Raw genomic sequence first — 17,564 nt, 5'->3', positions numbered from 1 at the left:
CGCCACTTCAAACAAGAACAACCTTAATTAAGACAGAAATGAGTTATTAAAACCTAACAAACATGTTATCGTCTCTCCCATCAGCAGAGCTTAGAGTCAGAGCAGTGATCATCCCGACTCCCCACCCATAGCCTCCAGGTCTCAGCCCAGTGGAGGAGGGAAATGAAAATGTGCAGAAGTAAAGAGACACACAGCAGCAGCAGCAGCTCCACTTATCCACACACTCAGGTTTGACTCCAACGTTCTGGTCCTGCAGTTTTTCAGATTATACCACAGCAAGGATTACATTTTTAATCTCAGAATGTAGATATTTGAGGACCAAACGCAGATTTACAATCCTTTCAGATCCACCGTCTAGTCCAGGAGAGAGAAGCCATTTTGTTAATTGAGTGCAACAACTGTTGATGTTTTCAGAGAGTAACTGCTGAGCAGGTCCAAAAACAATTACTGTTTGACTTCTGCACTTTTAATTAAACCCAGCAGAGCAACACAATGCAAAACAACTTACTCTCCTGCTTGATATTCCTGAACAGGACAGGATCCTAACAGCACATCTTCTTTTTAGCTCCCTATCCTGCTGCTGTGCACTGCCAGCTGGCTGAAAACAGGAAACTATAAATCACATCACAAAAAGAACCTGAAGCCATTCATCACTCTTAAAGATCTTATTAGCAAACTCTTTTCTTTTATTAACATTTTCTTGTTAATGTTCATTAATATGTATTGTTCCATTCTTTAAAATAAACCAAACATTTACGGGTAATTTTAGCCAGTTAATTTATTAAGTCTTGCTAAATGAAAGCTGTGCTTATCCGCTACCTCTGCACCTCGACGTTTTGCTGATTTGTCCAAAATATGTTTCTCATATCCAGAAATGCCTGCTAATGGTAGAACTGCCCACTTCTGGATAGAATCGCTCATTTTTGTACAGCACCAAAATATTTGTCCAAAAAAATGTTCCAAAATATGTTCCTCATAGCCAGAAACACTGTACTAATTTTAGAACCGCCCACTTTTGGGGGGACCGCCCACTTTTGGGGGGAACCGCCCAATTTTGGATGGAAATCCCACGTTTTGTGCACTTATTGTATTAATTTTGAGTACCAGTTGAGGCGCTTCTCCCTGTCTTGTGTAAAAACTAACTTTAGTGTTTTTTGTTTCTGCACAGTGCATCTATAGCTGTAGACTCACAAGCAAATGAAGCTGCTAAGAACTTGACAGGGTGTTGGACTTTTATTGAGATACATTTTTTTGAGAAATCACTAAATTGACTTTAAAGTGCTACAAATTTTAAAAATGTTTTTCCATATTTTTAACTTATGGCTGCAGGTTGTTTCACAGAATCACTCCCAGGTGTCACTTTTCAATCCCACTGATTTAGTGCCTGTGTGTTAAACATAAAAAATTTAATTACGGGAATAAAGTCATAATATTACGAGAACTTGTACGAAAATAAGGTCATAATTACAAGAAAAAAGTAATAGTAAAAGTACAAGTCTAATAAGTTTGTTTTATTTTCTTACTGTGGCCCTAATACGCCCTCACAAAAAAAGTAAATGAAACAGTACATGTACATAAAATCAAATTAAAATAAAACGGCTAATACTGTAGTTGTAATCTTAGTCACATCTAACCCATTTTAACCCTTGTGTTTACAGATGGGGCCCCACTGACCCCTCACCCGTATCACTCGTGTCATTTGCCTCAGTCCCCACACGCACAAGGGTTACATTTTGCTCGGGTTTTCAGAATCAGCCCGCTTCCTGGCATCATTTCTCCCTGTGTTGCCATCTAACAACTACATTAGAAAGGTTTATTGAATAAAAGTAATGTGGAAATAATTTGCATTAGGCTGATGCATGTGTGAAGCTAATGGATGGAAAAGGCTGACGAGGCAAAATGCAAATGCAACCTTGGGAGGTATTTAATATGCTAATTAGTTTATGACATCCTCTAGTGACTTTCCAAGCTTGGTCCAACAATTTTTCACTGCAACACAATAACATTTTCCCTCTTCGGTAAATAACTAAAAATTAAACTTTAGGCAGAGCTTTATTTCCTTTGTTGCTCACATTGGGCTATCAGATGGATTATTAAATGACTAAAAAGCTCAGCAGATAAAAATGTTTCTCCCACAGACAAACAGCAGAGATCTAGCTGTAGGTCTTGCTTGGTTAAATTCTCAATATCAGAGTCAGAAAAAGGTTACAGGTCTTTTTTTTTGCATATGAAATCTAAATGCTTCAGTCATTAAACTGGAACTTGAAGACGTTTATGACCATGTAGCTTCATGCTGAGCTGAGCAGCCACAGGCCACAATCCTGGTTTCTGTTTGTGCCGTTTTATTCTAAGGACTCTTCAAAAACACATAAATTTTTAGTTGCACATTCCTATGGATCAGAATATGTGTTGTCCTTATCAGAACCAAAACTGACACGATCAATTAGGGGTCAAGTTACTGACCCCTAACTGATTTTACCATCCTGGTTAAATTATCTGACTGCTGACATTTCTGTTGCCTCTCCGATCCATATCCATGTTTTTTATCCACAGTGAAGACACATTTGTTTACTTTAAATTTGACCTTTTTTGCTTCCCTGAACAGGTCAGGATTGGTCTATAGCAGGGGTGTCAAACTCCCGTCCTCGAGGGCCGGTGTCCTGCAACTTTTAGATGTGCCTCTGCTGCACCACACCTGAATAGAATAATTAGGTCATTAGCAAGGCTCTGGAGAACTGAGGAGGTAATTAAGCCATTTCATTCCAGTGTTTTGTACCTGTGGCACATCTAAACATTGCAGGACAGCGGCCATTGAGGACTGGAGTTTGACACCTGTGGTCTATAGGCTACAAAAATTGTTCATTATATGTTTTGCACAAAATCATTCTTAGGCAATTAGATTTTAGTCCTTCTGAAAAGCAGAAGTGGAGCCTCCTGCACAATAAACAAGAGTGGCACAAGTGGTTTCTGGATGGTAAGTCAACAACAAAACACTTGTCCTTTCCAGCAGCCATTGTACAGCGCACACAGCGCTAAAACCAGCTGACCAAATGTGCAAATTGGGTTGCTAGGTAACAGAGTCAGGCTTCTCCGCGGTTGCTAGGCAACGGTGCATTGATTGTGACTTAACAATTGTGAGGTTTTTGAAAAGGCACATTTTCCAGACAACAAAAGCCATTTTCTTTTTAATCACTGTGAGCAACTGAAACCCAAACGGAAGAACAAAAACGAGCAAATGTGAATTTTGCTTAATAAGTTCCTTTAAGGCAGTGAGTTTTCCCAGACTGCAGGACTGGATGTGAGGGAATGAGTGGAGCTAGTTGGTGACTGACGGCACAACAGCAGAGACGGATATGCCAACGTGTCTCTGTTCATTCATCCACCGGCCTTTCAGGCTGCAGCGGGAAAAAGGTCAGTGAACACAGAGGCATCATTAACCGAGCCACGACTCCACTTCAGCCCCGACACGAACAAACCCAGACAATGACAGCAGGATGGTGTGAACATGATGGATGGATGAAAATGAGAATCTAATAACAGCGTGGAAGTCCTTTACTCGGCTTCTCCAATGTCAGGATGAGCATCTTCTGCCAAGTCTGTGTAATAAATTAGAAAATATCCACCAAAACATGTCCACATGCATCAGTTACGAGAGAAAATTACGTTTGTACAGAAAAACATTGAAATATACATCTGCAACTTTGCTAAGGCTCCAAATGATTTTTTCTTCTTTCTTGTCCTTGTAGTACACTTTAAAAACAATCTTACCAACTATTGTTGGTTTAGTTTCTAGTGCAAATGTGGAATAAGAAAAACTAACTTAGAAGTAACTTTTTAGCACGATATAGAAGCTTGTTATATGTCAATAAGTCCTTAATACTGATGAAAAGTGCTAATACCTTAGTTAGATTTAGAGCAACTAGCATGTATGGAAAACCAAAAGTGCCACATTCAAATACAAATTAAAAAGACCTAAAGTTGATATTTGTAAGGAGTGACAAATAAATTCATATTTTTATCTAAAATATATGAATGTAGAAATGATTGTCATTTGTTCATAAATTACAAATCACAATTTATCAGCAGGGCTACGTCTATTATAGAAAAGTAATTGGTTAATCTGCAAAGCAACTCAGCTGTAAATCAATCAGACGTCTTGATTTGTAAAGAGAGGCAGGAAGATATTGCTCTACAACCTGAACAACTTGTAGTCTTAACTAAGATTACAAACGGGTAGAATGTATGGAAAGCCAAAAGTGCCACAATTCGATACATTGAAATGTTGTGTTTTTTTTTATTAATGTGAAAATTGTAATATAAATGGAGCTGAAAGCAGCAAAGCAATCTTTTTCTCTAAAAGATTGCTCGGTTTACAGCTGAGCTGCTCTACAGATTAACCAATCAGATGTTATGGTTTGTAAAGCGAAACAGTAGCAGTTTAAATTATTACATGAGGCAAAAATAATAATAAAAAACATAATTTAATATATATTTGATTACATTTTTAATGCACAGTTGGTAGAGCTGTTGCCTTGCAGCAAGAAGGTTCTGGGTTCGATTCCCGGCCCCGGTCTTTCTGCATGGAGTTTGCGTGTTCTCCCTGTGCATGGTGGGTTTTCTCCAGGTACTCCGGTTTCCTCCCACAGTCCAAAAACATGACTGTCAGGTTAATTGGCCTCTCCATATTGTCCCTAGGTGTGAGTGTGTGTGCATGGTTGTGTGTCTCTGTGTTGCCCTGCGACAGACTGGCAACCTGTCCAGGTGACCTGTCCAGGTGACCCCGCCTCTCGCCTGGAACGTTAGCTGGAGATGGGCATCAGCACCCACTGACCCCATTAGGGGACAAGGGTGTAAAGAAAATGAATGGATTACATTTTTAATTTCATTCAAACGATCTGATATAAACAACATATTAAAAATGTCATGCTCGTGTTCGCCTACTACATTATCTAGAAACTGTAAAGAGGGAAACTAAAAATCCAAAGTGTGGAGCAGAAAGAGGGGAAGAGAAGAGAAAGAAGGAAGACAGAGAGCGGTATCAATCACGTCTTTAAATGGTAAATATTAATTTTCTGCTAATTATAGAATACAGAGGGTGGAGGCCGTCAGCCGGCCGGACAGAGTTTCACCATCTTTCTTAGCTCCAATATTTAATCTCCCCAACATGGTAGATGTTCGCGCCATGGGATGGATGCATCGAGATAAAAAAAGTTCAAGTTTTTTTAACAAAGAAACAGTCAAACACATTAATACACGGTAATGTTTTGAGCTCTACTTGTTGTGTTTTAGGAGAACCTAGCATCAGAATATTAAGAGTATCAGCAGTGGTGTGCGACTGCGTTTTTGGCCACATTTCAAGGAGGGCTGAAACGATTAATCGAATTAATCGTGATTAATCGATTACTGAAATAATCAACAGCTAATTGAGTAATTAATTAACTGTTAACTGGAGCATATGCAAATGATGACGGAAAAACTGGATCGTGTTAAAAGCACAATATCTCCAAGGAGACAGCTTAGTAAACATAAGAGATGCAGTGACTAAGATTATCAAGGATTCCTCCTTCTGAACTGAAAACATCGTCCACCTCAAGGAAAGAAGTTGAAGTCGTTTAGATTGAAGCTCTGCAGTATTCAGTGAGTTTCTCTCCTCCCGGGTCATGAATCAGCCAACAAGTCAAGTTTTTAATTTATTGCTTTATCCGTGTTTGAATCAGTAGTGAGGAAAGATCAACACTGTGTCGACTGTTATTATGAAGATTTCCATCTTTGCTTAAGTGTAATTAAATCACCTAATAAGCTCAGACACAGGAGCAAAATGTTCTGTGCAAGACTTACAGCCTTACACGGAACAATTGGAGATAAATATGTAGATCACTGGGAAAGAAGAGCTCATTTTATTTTATTTAATACACCAGCTCTGTGCTGCTCTGCTTTAACCAAACTCCAGTTTGTTTGTTTGTGGATGCTAATCGAACCAAAACAGTGAACTCTGGTCCCCGTTTGGTTGAAGTGAACTCTGGTCCCTGTTTGGTTGAAGTGAACTCATGTCCCCGTTTGGTTGAAGTGAACTCTGGTCCCCGTTTGGTTGAAGTGAACTCTGGTCCCCGTTTGGTTGAAGTGAACTCTGGTCCCCGTTTGGTTGAAGTGAACTCATGTCCCCGTTTGGTTGAAGTGAACTCTGGTCCCCGTTTGGTTGAAGTGAACTCTGGTCCCCGTTTGGTTGAAGTGAACACTGGGCCCCGTTTGGTTGAAGTGAACTCTGGTCCCCGTTTGGTTGAAGTGAACTCATGTCCCCGTTTGGTTGAAGTGAACTCATGTCCCCGTTTGGTTGAAGTGAACTCATGTCCCCGTTTGGTTGAAGTGAACTCTGGTCCCCGTTTGGTTGAAGTGAACTCTGGTCCCCGTTTGGTTGAAGTGAACTCTGCTCTGGTCCCCGTTTGGTTGAAGTGAACTCTGGTCCCCGTTTGGTTGAAGTGAACTCTGGTCCCCGTTTGGTTGAAGTGAACTCTGGTCCCTGTTTGGTTGAAGTGAACTCTGGTGCGGTTCGAATGGGCATGTAAACACCATGTGAGCCAGAGACTGCTCCAAAAGCAGGAAGTGGTCTATAACGCAAGGCATTCTGGGTAAATACAACCTAATCATGCTAGGCTAGCGCTAGCAGGAGAAATAACTCGTGGCCTTTTGCCAAATGTTAAATGTTAAAATCTGGTGCTACTCCATTTTTGTTTACATTTCGTGAAGAAGGAAGTTGAGCTCAGTGTTTTCTTCAGAGGTTTTCATGTCGTTTCCTTCAGTAGTTCTTGGTGCAGCGCCCCCTCAGGCAAGGAGAGGAACAGGTTTTTCAAATGGTTTGGTTTCTGAAGATTTAATGTTTGGAAAATCTGGATTTTTTTTTTTGCTCTCCCACCAATAAACCTTTTGGGCTTCCATAGTTCAGAATGATGTCAGCCATTTTGTTTCATAAGCGTGTTTTACAGATTCTATTTATCTGGACTTTGACTTTAATTCTACGACAGAATATTAGCATCAGGCCAAGATTTTTTTTATTTTGATAAAACCATAATTTAAAAGAATAAATTCTATAAATAGTATAATAATAATAAAGTGTTAGTATTACCAGTATAGAGTTATAATGTCAAAACAATTAAGTCCTATACAAAAATATAAATTTAAAATGAGCAATTTTGAACATTTTGTGAAGTAACACATTGGCATCGGTTTAACAAATAAATAAATACTTAATCTTTAAGACATCAGCAACAAAATTACAAGCAGCAGGACTTTCAATCAGTTGTGCAAACAGCTCAGTCTCTTCTGAACAAAGAACAAACTGGGGTCACGTTAGATCTTGGCATCTCTAGAAGCTTTTGTCTAATTAAAATCACATTTTTATCTTAATTTTAATAAATTAAAAAATCTAAGACTAACAGAAAGGCTGAGTGAAATAAAAACACTTTCACGAAGAAATCAAGAAGACAAAAAAAATGGTGTGGAAAACATCTGAAGGTTTGTCTGGATCTGCCATCTTTGAATCAATTAGCAACTTGACTTCACGTTTGATGATTTTTAGTGAATGAATACCAACACTTCCTGGTCTGTATAGATCAATAAGTAACTGACTCAACACCATATTATTAAAAAAATCCCACTCTGCACCAGAAGCTGAGTGATTTTCCTCAGGGGCGCCGTGGAGAGCATCCCCTCCATTACTGTGTGGAATGAAAACTGCACAGCTGCTGAGCACAAGCACATCGTCAGACCGGGACTCCTCCACATCGCTCACGCAGCCACAGGGAAGCGCCTGGAAATGCGTTCAGAGGCGTCACAACCTGACAAGTCGGCGTCTCAATCAGTGGCAGGAAAAAGATTTAAGATCCGAATGACGGGGAACCGTTTCAAATCACCAAGCTGCGGTTCTAATGAGGCCTGCCTCCAAAATGAAACATCCAGTCTCCGCCACTCCACAGCAAAGAAAGATGGCGGCCACCAGCAAGAAAACTACAAAGTATTCAGAGACGAGAGCCGTTACTGAATCACAAGGTACTGAAACGATTAATGAAGTAATCGTCAACTAATTTAGTAATCGATTAATCGTTGACTAGAACATGTTCAGAGCAGCAAGTAGAATAGTATAGAATTTACTTTATTGATCCTCAGGAGGAAATTGGTTATTCGTTGACAAGCTACTGTTGTTTCATTTTTGTGGGTTTATTTTTATTAATCTGTGCAACACTGAGCTGCTTTTAGTATGAAGAGTAAGTTATTAATAAAACTGTAAAATATATTCAGCTTCTTCTGGTGCATTCATGATCATTTTCCCAACTAGTTTAGTTCATTGTAGCCTAGGGGCCGCTCAAAACCAGTCCAGGGGCCACAAATGGTTCCTGAACCCCAGTTTGATCACCCTTGTTTTAGATGGATGGATGGATGGATGGATGGATGGATGGATGGATGGATGGATGGATGGATGGATGGATGGATGGATGGATGGATGGATGGATGGATGGAAGGAAGGAAGGAAGGAAGGAAGGAAGGAAGGAAGGAAGGAAGGAAGGAAGGAAGGAAGGAAGGAAGGAAGGAAGGAAGGAAGGAAGGAAGGAAGGAAGGAAGGAAGGAAGGAAGGAAGGAAGGAAGGAAGGAAGGAAGGAAGGAAGGAAGGACAACATTTGTTGTTTCTTTTGTTTTTCCATGTTTCTAATCATTTTTTTGTCATAAAAGTTGTTCAGCAAACAGTTTTGCCTTGTTTGGGACGTTAAGCTCCGCCCTTCATGGAGCATTAATAGAAGCTGGTTGGTAAACAGCACATCAAAAATCACTGCAGCACATTTAAGAGAAAAATCAAATACCTGATTCCTTCGGCCCTGATGAGTGCAGAAAGCTCTTAGCTTCCCACTTGGAGAAAAATCCTCCAACTTCCCAGTAAACTTCCCCAGCCAGGCCTTTAAATCTGCAGCACTCGGCTTGTTCAGAGCTCAGCAGGAGTCCTGGCAGCAGAACTCAGGGTATCTAAGCTTCTCCCTCCATCTAGCTCATGATCTCCCTCTGACACTCACTTCTGCAAAGTGTTAACGGTCTGCAGAGTTCAGGACTGCCAGGCCAGGCTCCCGAGACGAGCGAAGCTCGAGTATCTCTGTCGGCCATGACTGCACAAACTCCTCGCCGGCTGGAGTCGATCCCCAACGCCGCCGCACATGTTTGACTGGAGGAAAGAGGAGCTCTGAGTGCTGCCAGAGGATTTAGGGGAGTTTGAGTGTCTCAGATAGTTTTGGACCATTTCTGTTGGACTTCAGAATCACTTGTAGAACATGGAGGCTTTTAGGTTACAGCTGCAACGAACGATTATTTTAGTTACAAATTATTCTGACAATTAATTGGAAAAAATATCGTCACATCCTGCCGATTTTTAATGAACCTTCTTTTATTCAATGTTAGAAATAGATAAAAAAAAAAGTAGTAGTAGTACAGTTGTAGTACATGGAGGATTTTAGGTTACAGCTGCAACTAATGATTATTTTAGTTACAAATTATTCTGACGATTAATCAGTTAATTAGATTAAAATAAAATTGGCACATTCTGCAGATTTATTATTTTGTCTTTTTTTTTTTTTTTAGAATATTAAAAATTCACTAAAAGATTAAAGTAAATTACTGGAAGTCATTTGTAATACCTGGAGGTTTTTATGTTAGGGCTGCAACTCACCGTTTTAGCCATTGATTATTCTGACGATTAATCAATCAGATACAATTTTGGTACATTCTATATATTTATCATTCAAGTCTCTTAAGCAATATTAGAAATTCACTAAAAGATGAAAATGCATAACTGAAAATTGTAGTACATGGAGAGTTTTAAGTTAGGGCTACAACTAATCGTTTTCTTTATCAATTATTCTGACGATTAATTGGAAAAAATATCATCACAATCTGCCAATTTTTAATTAACCTTCTTTTATTCAATGTTAGAAATAGATTAAAAGATGCAAATAACTGGTAGTTGTAGTACATGGAGGCTTTTAGGTTATGGCTGCAACTAATGATTATTTTAGTCATTGATTACTCTGACGATTAATCAATTAATCGGATAAAAATATTGGCACATTCAGCAGATTTACTATTTAATCCTTTTTTATACAATATTAGAAATTTACAAAAAGATGAAAAGCTGCAGTAAATGCTGTACATGCAGGCAACTAACTATTTTAGTTACATTTTGACAATTTATTAATCAAATAAAACATTGGCTCACTCTGGACTTTTGTCATTTAATACTTGTTTATACAATATTAGAAACAGATTAAAGGATAAAAATAAATAACTGAAAATCAGGAAGACTTTCACTTTATGGCTGCAACTAAATTATTTTAGTTGTTGATTATTCCGACAATTAATCGAGTAGTCGGATAAAAAAAGTGGCACTTTCTGCAGATTCTTCAATTAAGCCTTTATTTATATACAATGTTAGAAATATATAAAAAGATGCATGTGGATAATCCAATGCCTTTTTAAAAAATAAATATGTTATTACCTCAAATGAAATAAAATCATTCCTTTAGTGAATGCGTGGCTTCTGCAGTTAAAGCCTGATCTGCTGATTATTTTCTGGATTAACAGATTAAAAAATAATCTGTGGGATGAATATTTTGATGATGTTCTAATGCTTTGAGTTGCACAGAGGAAGCTAATCTTCTCTAAAAATATATTTGAAGTCACATTCACGGCTGAAGAAGCAGCGACTCGCCCAGGGTGGCATTCATGCCACATAAAAATGACGCCTTAATAGAAAGTGGCCATTTCATAAATTCATGCGAGACCAGGCTGTCCGGAGCAGTCAACGATTTTATGCGTTTCTTTTCCAGATGATCCAAACCCATTACCACACCGCCGAGTCCTTTTCTCTGAGTTTGTGTCGCTGCCAGCAACTTCTAAACCTGCGTTCGACGAGGCGAGCAGAGAAATGTCAGGACGACGTCCGGGCGTTAGCACGCCGCGGCTAGCCTCTGAATGTCACCGCTCTGGAGACCGCAGCGGCACACGCTGTTGCACATGTTCACAAATATGCACTGAAACCGAGCTCAAACAGAGGGAAGCAGGAGGACAGGAGCGATCTGCGCTGCTGCGAGGCAGCGTTGGCGTCCGGGGGAAATGGACGACAATAAAACTTGTGCTCCTTTTATAAGGTCAGATCTGAATGTCAACCGGCAAGCTGCCATGAAAGTTTGAAGAACTTTGAATTTAACCGTTTCAAGTCATGTTTTAATTTTGCTTTTTTACAAATTAACCGAATGCAGTTCAAGATTTTATTACGCAGCAAATACAAAATCTTATCAAAGATTATTGGCTCAGGTTTCTAGTGCAAATATCAGTAACGTTTTATTTAACGTGGTGTGATTAAGACTGGCACCGTCAGAAACATGAAGGCGTCTGTAAATGTTTATCACTGCTGTCATTTGGTAAATAATGACACTTTTAGCTGACTTTTTATGCAACTTTGCTTTAAAAGTATCATTATTTACCAAATAATGCAAAGTTAACACTTTTAATACAACTTTGCATTAAAAATGTCACTATTTACCAAATGACAGCAGTCAAACATTAATGAAAACTCCTTCATGTTCATGACAGTGACAGTTTTATGCACACCCCTTCAAAATAAAACGCTACCCAAACATCTTACTACACTTAAAATAAGACAAAACTATCTTACAAGTAACTTGGGCTGGGAAAATGACCCAGGACTTCACTCACCCTGCACACACTCTTCTTTCTCCCTCCTGCCCTCTGGGAGGCGTTGCAGAAACCTACGGATCAGAACCACCAGGCATCAGAACAGCTCGTTTCCCACAGCTGTCACGCTCCTGAACGCCTCCTGACTCAACTATAAGGACAACAATAACATACGGACTGTCCTCACACTCATAATCTGTATATAATCTGGAAATCTTATTTCTCATTATCTATCTTGTATTGTAAATCTACTACAATTCATTCCTAACATTTCTGTATTTCTGTATAATCTGCATATGTGCATATAGCTCCCATATTTTTATTTATATTATATTTATACTGAACATTTCATTTTTATAACCACCTTTGTACACCTGTAAATACATATTTATACCCTGTATAGCACTTCTGGATAGATGCAAACTACATTTTGTTGCTTGTACTTGTGACGGTGCAACGACAATAAAGTTTAATTCTATTCTTTTCTATTCTTTTCACCAAGATACAATATAATATGAGAAAACCGGTTCAACTGGCTGATTATTTTACTTATACCAGGACCTTTTAACCATAAGATAATCTGCCAGTTAAACTATTAACTTTTTCATTAATATTAAATAATTATTGTCTTAAAACAAGTTCCTACATCTTGCTGAAAAGTTACTTGTAAATAATTAGTTCGATCTTATTTCAAATTAAAGTATAAATCTATTCCTTTTCTTATCAAATTATGGGTTTGTAAAGTTAGATTTTGTTTTCTTTGTGTAATGTTATTCATTTACAATTTAAAGTGAACGTAGATATTTGCGCTATAAACTAGACCAGACGTTTTAGGCAACACTGTTTTTGCAGTGTAATAAAATAAAGACTGGAATTTATTTTTTCCCACTTAAAGTACAAAGCTGTCATATAAACTCAGAGCTGCACCTTCATGATGATATTCGTGGTTTATCAGCTCACTTGCTGGTTTTGTTGACACATCTAAAGAAAGAAGGGATGCGACTTGTGTATTTTGGCAGCAGGAACAGTAAAGAAATGTTGTCGTTAGCCGTCTGTAGCTTCAGGCTGCAGCGCCACAAGATGCTGCAGAAATAAATCGGAGCAAAGCGCCACATGGCTCGCTGTCCTGCTGGTCGATTGGAAATCTGAGGGCAGAGCCTCATTGATCAGGAGGAATCGCCCCACAACGGACAATACCTCTGACACACACCGGCTCTGCTCAGTGCCAACAGCAACGCACACACACACGCACGCGCACACACACACACGCACACACACACTGTTATGTGCTTCAGGCACATTATGATTTTTGTCTATTTCTTTTCCTTGTTTTCTTATAGACTTCAGTTGAATGACCTTTTGTTAATCTATTTTGGATAATTCCTTTGTGATCATTTAATTACGTTAATTTGTGGCGCTGTTGGCTTTCGGCATGTTGAGGAGTCCCGCCATCTTCCCACCTGAGCTCCGCCTTTCCACTCGCTCCACCACCACCGGTGCGGCGCGGCGCGCTCGTCCAGTCGCTGTGGGCCGCAGCTGACGCTTCCAGCCTGCCATGCAGTATTTCTGTTAGCCTTTGTTAGTTTGCTTTTCTTGTGATTTTGGCCTGGTGGGACCGGTTGTCCTGTTTTCGATCTTTCTTTCGCATTAGATTCTTTTTTTGCTTTAGTCCGGTACCAGTAGGGGCTTCGACGGCCCTGTATAGGGTTGGCCCCCTGCTGTACCGTTTTGTTCTGTTTGATCGGCTCACCAGGTCCAACTTTCTGTTAATACTTTTTGGGTTTTGTTTTTCTTTACTTTTTCGGACACGGGATCTGAGGGCCTTAACGCTATTTTATTCACAGAAAATCAGAAGAATCTGAACTACGAAAATCAACGTGAAGAGAATAAGAATAAGAATATTTTGTTAAGCCCTCATCTGTTTGTCTCGTGTCCTCAAATATGTTGTGTCCTTGGTGGACGTAACACACACACGCACACACACACACACACACACACACACACACACACACACACACACACACACACACACACACACGGATTTGTTTCAACAAATGTATTCAGAGATTAATAACAGAAAACGGAGGGATTTTTCATTTTCTCTCCGTTTTATATCAACATGATTCACCTGGTTCACTTTCACAGCAGCATGAAAACGTTCTGATGCTTTTATGCTGAAAAAACATTTCACATTATTACTGTCTAATATTTCTATTAATTAATAAAGTAATTTATCCATCGTGTTTTACGATGAGTCTTTATTTAACACATCCAGAAGGCCAAGTGTGTTTAACAGTAAAGTTGTTGGATAAATGTTCTATTTATTATCAAATTATCAGATAAAAACCCTGGATGGCTTCTTACATTTTCACTTTTATGTTTTTTGATAAGAAAATTCACCTTTAAAATGTTTCCACATGCATGTCTGCATCCATCAATCCATTTTGAATTCAAAACCAAAAAAATGAATAAATAAATAAAAACACTTTTTTTGTTGCCGTTTTTGAATCTGATGCAAACAAACCGCAGAAAGATTCTAATTTTATTTTTCCATTTATCTACATTTTGAAAATACACGGACAATAAGAAGCGCAAATAATACAAATTTTAAAGTCCAACATTATTGTAAAACCAAGAAGAAAGAAACATTTTTGACTTACGTTTCAGTCTGATGTTAATACGCGGGTCTTCTCCACACTAAGGTTTCATATTCATGACCTGAAAACAAAAACAAAATCTGTAAGAAATTATTTCAAAAATCCGTCCATCTTCACTTTATAAAAGGTTTAAGAAAATCCTCTCAAGTTGTTGTAAATTTCCTTAAAATCTCCAACAAATGATACAATTTTCCACATTTCTTGTAAGAACCACATCTGGGAAATTATCTTTTCTACAAATACTGAGTTTTCCTTAAAAACATCAATTGGAAGCATTAAGGAGCAGAATTACCAAAATACAATTTCTTTTGAAGTATAAACACACACCATGAAGTGCCACAAATATTTTAAAACAAATCCATTCAAACAGACATAAAACTAAAGCTCCTTCAGCCGTCTCTCTTGGGCAGAAACATAATTACACATTTAGAAAAGAAAATGTGTGGAAGGAGAGAATCTGAGCTGAAAGTGAAATATGTGTTTCATTAGTCAGACGTGAGCGGAGAGAGCCGCCGCTGATGCAACTCCTGGTTACATAATAATGGAGTCAGACTGGGGAGGAGACGCTGATGATGATTACAGGCATCCCAGAAACAAATTAGGACTTTAAAGCTGAAAATTTGTTTCTACAGACACGGAGCAAAAATGGATTTTAACAGTGAGATTATTATCCACTTCTGAGTGTTTTTTTAAACCTGACCTGAATAAATATGTAAAAGAGCCTTGAAAACAGAAACATCTTTCAGTGAAACATGTTTGCAGATCATTTTAATGCTTCTTTGAACAAGTTGGGATAATATTTTCATTACATATTTTGCAGAAAATCATTCTTAACTCAACGTTTACACTCCCACATGAAAATGGCTGCCAACGGATGCGCAGTTATACAACTGTACATCTCTGAAAAGCAGAAGTAGAGCCTCCTGCACAACCAACAAGAATGCAGCAAGTTGTTTCTGAACGGTAAGTGAACAAGAAAACTCTTGTCCTTTCCAGCAGCCATTGTACAGTGCATACATGGTAAAACCAGCTGACGATGGAATTCAGCTGGGGTTGCTAGGTAACGGGCGGAACTCCGCTGGGGTTGCTAGGTAACGGGCGGAACTCCGCTGGGGTTGCTAGGTAACGGGCAGTTCCTGCTGATTTGTGACGTTACATTCCGGAGGTTTTGGAAACGGTTCATTTTCAAAGTATAAAGATATTTTTTATCAGATATCTTATTTATACATCTACTTGTGTCTGTATTTAGATCTATGTATTTCTATAAATCTATATCTCTCCATCTATAGAATGTACATAACCACACATACATACCATTTTATCTTTTATTTTATTTCTTCTGAAGTTCACATATTTATACTTACTGTCTGTACGCTGTGAGTGCTTGAAACTGGAGTCAAACTCACAATCATCCCCAATAAAGCTGATCCAGATTAGAGTTAACTTTAAATAAACATATTCCTTTATTTATTCACTAACCAAACATTCATGACTTCTTCTTTTTTTAAACAAAGTTTGAAACTGAAACTGAAGCAGCATAAACTGGTATCACACTTGTTTATCTGTCAAAATGTTCACCGATTTCCAGTAATTTACCTTCCTCCATTCCAATTAACTAAGTCCAAAAAGTTCACTTTCCTTCCCTGCTATTGATCCATCGGCCCGTTAATGAGGCAAAGGAGAGAGGTGTGAGTTTTCTGAGTCAATGCAGCACTGTGCAACCTCAGAGTGAACCCTTAAAGTAGCATTCATCACATTTATTCCAAAACACTAACCCCCCTTTTTTTTTACTGCGCATTCATTTGTCAGGTTGTTTTGCCTGAAAGCCTGAAGCTACTCTCTCTTACAAGACAAATGAACCAACAGTTTGTGACTATAACAGCACAACAGAATGACCTGAAGCTGAACTCTCTGAATGATTAAAAGAAACTGGAACCAAATATGTGATCTCTCACTGTTTTTCCTCTGCACAGAACACAAAGAAGGAACAACATCTATAAACAAGCGGATACGACACAAAAAGCTCCTGCTTAAAACAACAAAAACATTTGGCTTTTATGACAAATATGGAAACAGAGCAATTAATACAGTTTCAGTAAGAGATAACAGGACAAATCAACCAGTTAAAATACAGCAACAACACTGAAAAAACACAAAATCTTACCAGAAATGTTTGGTCTAAGTCTTAGTAGACATGAAATGAGACAAAAGTCAATAAACCCTAAACATTGATGAAAAGGTACTAATTCCATCTGCAGGGTAGTTTATTTAACATTTCACCATGTTGTATGTAAACTGTCAAATAATAATAATCTGTTAAATAATAGTCATCAATATTAGGGAATTATTGACTTAAACAAGTTCCTATATCTTGAAGAAAAGTTACTTGTAAGATAGTTATGTCCCATTTCAAGCGTCCTAAGATAACTGCACTAGAAACTAGACTAAAGATTTTGTGTTTTGCAGTGAATAAAAACCTTTTCAGAGTAAAACGCCTCAGAAGCTGCATTAATAGACCACTACAGTCTGTTCTGTTATTCCCATGGCTGAAAGATGAATTTCCCAGGAGAATAAAGCAAATTAATTATGAATTACCCAAAGCTCAGATGGCACACTTGTTCTCTTTTATGAAACAATGTTATCGCACTCACACCGGGATACTTTTTACAACATTTGGTGTTGGAAAACATATGGCTTCTTAACTTTTTTTCCCCTCGACAGGACAGTGGGTCAAGGATAAATGTAAAAACTGGGTCTTTTCTACCTGAACCACAGCAGGTAGGAACACAAGAGTTACACAAGCACACAGAAGGACAGGCTAAGGACAGAGAGCTGCTCAGCACAGTTGATCGTAATGGTGAGTTTAATCAGGGGGAGCGACAGGAACACGACCGTTAAGTTTTGTAACGGAGTGACGGTGAGTTAGCATCGCTGCTAGCAGCTCGTTTCTCTGAAGAACTGACGGAAATAAAGAAAAAGCAGAGAAGATCTGAGATCTGTCATAGATCTGAGTTGTGCCGACAGCATGAAACACCAGAACTACACAATATTAGCTTGGTGTGATGTGAATTTTATTTTTCGTTTGAATTAAAAAAAATAATAAAGTTCATGATCTGAGTATTTATCATTATGATTGGGCCTGGAAATTTTATTTACAAGACAAAATAAAATATCTGGATT

General features: G+C 38.4%; 1 long non-coding RNA gene across 2 annotated transcripts in view; it reads right to left on the bottom strand.

Moving 5' to 3' along the window:
* The window catches only part of LOC145549699 (uncharacterized), a 159,095-nt gene that overhangs the window by 32,109 nt on the left and 109,422 nt on the right, over window positions 1-17,564 (bottom strand). For both annotated transcript variants that reach the window (XR_014085545.1, XR_014085546.1), the window contains one exon: window positions 14,388-14,445. This is a non-coding gene — a long non-coding RNA (uncharacterized LOC145549699). The remainder of the gene's footprint in view (window positions 1-14,387; window positions 14,446-17,564) is intronic.

Source organism: Poecilia reticulata, chromosome 21 (genome assembly GCF_904066995.2).
Source record: "Poecilia reticulata chromosome 21, P_reticulata-male-v2, whole genome shotgun sequence".
In the NCBI taxonomy this organism is placed as follows: Eukaryota; Metazoa; Chordata; class Actinopteri; order Cyprinodontiformes; family Poeciliidae; genus Poecilia; species Poecilia reticulata.
Note: the sequence above shows the minus strand (reverse complement) of the source record. Positions and strands in the feature narration are given on the sequence as shown.